This window comes from Vombatus ursinus, unplaced genomic scaffold (assembly GCF_900497805.2).
Source record: "Vombatus ursinus unplaced genomic scaffold, bare-nosed wombat genome assembly UNPS02014794.1, whole genome shotgun sequence".
Lineage (NCBI taxonomy): Eukaryota > Metazoa > Chordata > Mammalia > Diprotodontia > Vombatidae > Vombatus > Vombatus ursinus.
In genome coordinates, this window is record NW_020954572.1 from 22178783 (window position 1) to 22183494 (window position 4712).

At 37.7% G+C, this 4712-nt stretch overlaps 1 pseudogene; it reads left to right on the plus strand.

Moving 5' to 3' along the window:
• Positions 1-2838: 2838 nt before the first annotated feature.
• LOC114048741 lies at positions 2839-3824 on the plus strand (annotated as a pseudogene).
• Positions 3825-4712: the final 888 nt, after the last annotated feature.

Below are 4712 nucleotides of genomic sequence, written 5' to 3' on the forward strand. Positions count from 1 at the left end.
ATGGATCTTGGGCTTAAATATTTGTGCCCCATAATTCTTAGCTATTAGACCCTTATCAAATATATTGTTTTTCAGTAGAATGTTTCCCTTCTTTTCCTCACTGCATTTTTCTCAGTTGTGCAAAAGTCAAAATAAGTTTTAATATTCTTTCTTTTTAAACTTTCTATTTAATTGTAGAGATAAATGAATAGTAACAGCCAAAGCCTGCATTTTTCTTTAAAAGCTGCATGCCTGCTTAGAATTCAGTTATACTAGGTAGATTTGCCTGAGGCTGTTCCAAGCCTCGGTTGCTGGAATCTATTTCAATATTCTGGGTGTGGTTTTATTCTGGTGTTCCTTAAACTTAACTCAAAATTCTTGTTTGAGTTTATTTTAGGCAGATTTAAAAATCAGTCTCCTCCTCACTCAAATTCTACTGGACACTTTAAATTATTTTATATTCTGTAGACCATTGGTCCTCATTTCTCTGAATCTTCCTTTCTCCCATCTGCCATTGTTATTAAGGCCTAAAGGCCCAACTATAAAATCATAGGTAACAACCAACCGTATTGGAGCCATGCCATTTGAGGGTGTAGAGGCAACTCCTTCTACCATATCAGAGAGAAGGCAGCAGCAAAACAAATACATGAGCCAAACATAAAACCGTATGAATATATACCTCCTACTTAACTAGGTGTTCCTGAATGTTGAAACAGTTAAATAAAAAGTTTCTATTAGGATTCCCTCATTTAATATAAGAAGCATTTATTAAGTGCCGACTTTGTTCAAGGCACTGTGCTAGGGAATGAGAATACACAGATTAAAAAATCCTTACCTTATACTAGGGGGATAAAACACATACAGAAGTATATGTGGAGTAATTTCATTTCTTTCCCACAATTTTTTTTTTTTGTGGATACTTCATTGGTATAGACAACTAATTTGCTTTACCATAGCAAATCTGCATCAGTTCTGCAAGCTGTAGTCTTAAGAGTTGCCTGAGTACCAAGAGGTTGAATATTTGTTCATGGTCACACAGCCAGTTTGTATCAAAGTGAGACTTGCACCCAGGAAGGATTTTCTGGAATCCAAATCTGGTTCTCTATCCATGAGGTCACACTGCATTTCACCACATACATTTAAAAGTCAGATGGAGGATTTTATATTTGATCTTGGAGTTAACAGGGAGACATATTGAATGGGAGAGAGGGGTGTGACATTACCTGCCTTTGGGAAGACCAGTTTGACGGTTGAGTGGAGGATGAGTGCTCATAAATGGGGTTAGGAGGGTATCAAGAAGGTCTTCATACAGGAAGTGGTCCCGGGGCTGTGCTTTAAAGGAAGTCTAGAATCTACAAAGAAGATGTGTGAAGGGAGAGTATTTCAGATGTGGGAGACCACTTGTGCAAAGGGAAAGAGGTAAGTGAGAATGTTGTTTATACAGAGGATAAGCTCATAAACTAATCTGATTGTCATGGAAAGTATATAAGGGGGGAGGTGAAAGCCAGATTAAGGAGAGATTTGAATGCTAGGTTGAGCATTGAATTGATGAGGAATCTGTTACTCTACTTTTTTAAGGGTTTGTTTTTTTTTTTTAGTTTGCCATGATAGTTTTAATTTTTTCTTTAGAAAAATGTTTTTTCAACAAAAAAGCATTTATTTTCTCTTCTTCCCACCTTCCTATTCCCCCCTCCCCATCCCACTCATTGAAAAATAAATCACAAAATCTTTGTGATAAATATGCAGTTAAGTAAAACAAATTTCCCTTATGGCCATGTTCAGAAATGCATGTCTCTTCTGCATAGTCTTTTACCCTTCTGTCAGGAGGCAACATGCTTCATCAATGGACTTCTTGGAATAGTGGTTGATCACTGCATTGATCAGAGTTCTTAAGACTTTCAAAGTTGTCTTTATAAATGTTATTATAGTGATAATGCTAATAATAACATTTACATAGCACTTTAAGATTTGCAAATCAAGAGATTATAGGGGATCCTTTGCTGGCTGGTACTGATTGGCAAGCCTATTAGCGCCCATGAGCAGTTCTGGGGCAGAGAGGAGCTCTAACACTTGTGGCTGCCGGAGAACAGGGGCTCTTCCTGGGTAAAGATCAGAGAGTCAACCAGGAGAGCAGTGATCACATCTCTCCCCATGATCACACCGCCTTGGAAACAATGAAAACTTTCAGACCCCGTGAACTTGCTCTGAAAACAGCAGCATGAAAAAGCTTGAAGCTTGACACAGTACCTCCCCACCCTGAGGTGATCAGATCCCAATTTAACATATTAAAATTCAAAGTCAAGAAATAGGCTGGGAAAATGAGCAAACAACAGAAAAAGAACTTGACCATAAAAAGCTACTACAGTGGCAGAGAAGACCCGAGACATAAACTTTAGAAAAAGACAATAATGTGAAAACAGCTACAAGCAAAGCCTCAAAGAAAAAACACTGATTGGACCCAAGAATTCCTGGAAGAGTTAAAAAAACAGATAAAAACAGTGGAAGAAAAATGGGGAAAAGAAATGAGAGTGATGCAAGAAAATTATGAAAAGAGAATTAACAGTTTGGTTAAACAAGAACAAAAAAAAATACTGAAGAAAATAACACCTTAAAAAAAATTGGCCTAGTGGTAAAAGAGGTACAAAAATTCACTATAGAAAAAGAACTCCTTTAAAAACAGAATTGGGAGCAACCCCCTCCATCATCTCTGCCCACCCCCTTCCCCCATAGCTCCTCTCCTCTCCCCAAAATAGTTCCCTAGCTGTCTGGGACATTTGGACTAATTTTTCAGGGTGAAGGGAAGACAGGTTCCAGAGGAGAAGCTTGCTCCAGGGGAAGAGCTGCCTCGAGGAGCTCAAGATGACAAAGGCACTGGTAACAACTGAAGCTCAGAAACTATTTCACCAACTGAATGTTCTGTTGGAACAGGAGCCCAGATGTCAGCTAAAAGTCTGTGGCTTGAGACTAATTGAATCTGCTCATGACAATGGCCTTCGGAAGTGAAAGACTTTCTCAGTCTAATTCAGTTTTTTGGTTTTGACAAGGAGACTTTTTCTCTAGCTGTGAATTTAATGGACAGATTTCTATCCAAAATGAAGGTACAGCCCAAACATCTTGGATGTGTGGGGTTAAGTTGCTTCTATCTGGCTGTGAAATCAACAGAGGAAGACAGAAATGTCCCATCTGCTACTGATTTGATCCAAATAAGCCAATACCAATTCACAGCTTCTGACCTGATGAAAATGGAAGAGATTGTATTAGAGAAAGTGTATTGGGAGGTCAAAGCTACTGCTGCCTTACAGTTTCTACTGCTCTATTATTCACTCATTCATGAAAACTTGCCATTTGAAAGGATAAAGAACCTGAGTTTTGGAAGACTAGAAGCTCCTCTTAAGGCACGCCACTGTAGGATTATGTTTTATAAAGCAAAGCTTTCTGTATTGGCATTGTCTATAAATGCACTGGAGATTTAAGCACAGAAATTTATAGAATTTTTAGAAGTTTATAGAATTTATAAAATGGACAGAAGGAGTAGAATGTCTTCAGAAACATTCCAAGATCAAACTGCAGAGATCTGACCTTCTGGCAGGAACTTATAGCAAAGTGCCTAACGGAATACTCATAAAACAACTGTTCTAAACCAAATGTTCAGAAGTTGAAGTGGACTATTGTCTGGGAATACTGCATGTCAGTTGAAGCACAGTTGTTACAAAATTGCTCATCTTCCAACAGTCACTGAAACTGGGTCTTAATAGGATTCTTATGGTGAAGAAATTCAACTATATGGAAGGCTTATTTCACATCAGAACTGTGGACTCCAATATTAGAATGGATTTAAGCTGTGAAGCCTGAAACACAGCAACTAGTTTAGCATTGATGTTTTCAGACTTGAGGGGAAAACAAGCTATAGTTGGAAATTGATTATGTGTGCTGCAGTTGGAAATGTGTTCAGGACTAAATTATGATCCTATTTGAAGCATGGTTGTAAAAACTAAAATTCAAATGTGAAACCCTAATGTAGAATAAGGATAGGAGACTATATTGTGAATTGACAGTTTCCCTGCAGCCCCTCCAACATTTGTTATTTTCCTTTTTTATTGATTTTTGTCTTGAGGTAGAACCTCAGGGTTGCTTTAGTTTGCATTTCTCTAATCAGTGACTCGGCATTTTTTCACATGGGTATTGAAAGCTTGGATTTCTTCCTATAAAAACTGCCTGGTGGTGTCCTTTGCTCATTTATTAATTGGGAAAACTAAGATTTTGAAGATATAGAACAATCAAGTACTAGATTCTAGAAATACTTCTGGTCACCTGACCTTGTGGTTAAAAAAAAAAATCAGATTGGTCATTAATTTGCTAAGATGAAGTGTCTTTCTGGGACAACTTCCTCACTACAGAAGAATCTCAGGCAAGCTCTAATTACATTAGAATTACTACAATCAAGATGGAATTCTTCCTTTTTATATGCAACAGGATAAGAAAAAATTGCTTTCTTCCTAGCTTTGCTAAATCCAGGTGACAGCTTAAAAACCATTTCACCTGGAACCATTTGAAAGGCTTACGTTAAGCTTTTCTACCTCCTTCAGGTGGACAGCCTAGCAACAGTCCAAAGCTGTCTTAATTAAGAAATAAACATCTTCACTTTTCAGTCACATCCGTCCCAAGGGAGATATGCATTTAGTTATATGGGTAGAAACAAAGTGTTTTGTATAGGGAGAATCTAATGGTATATA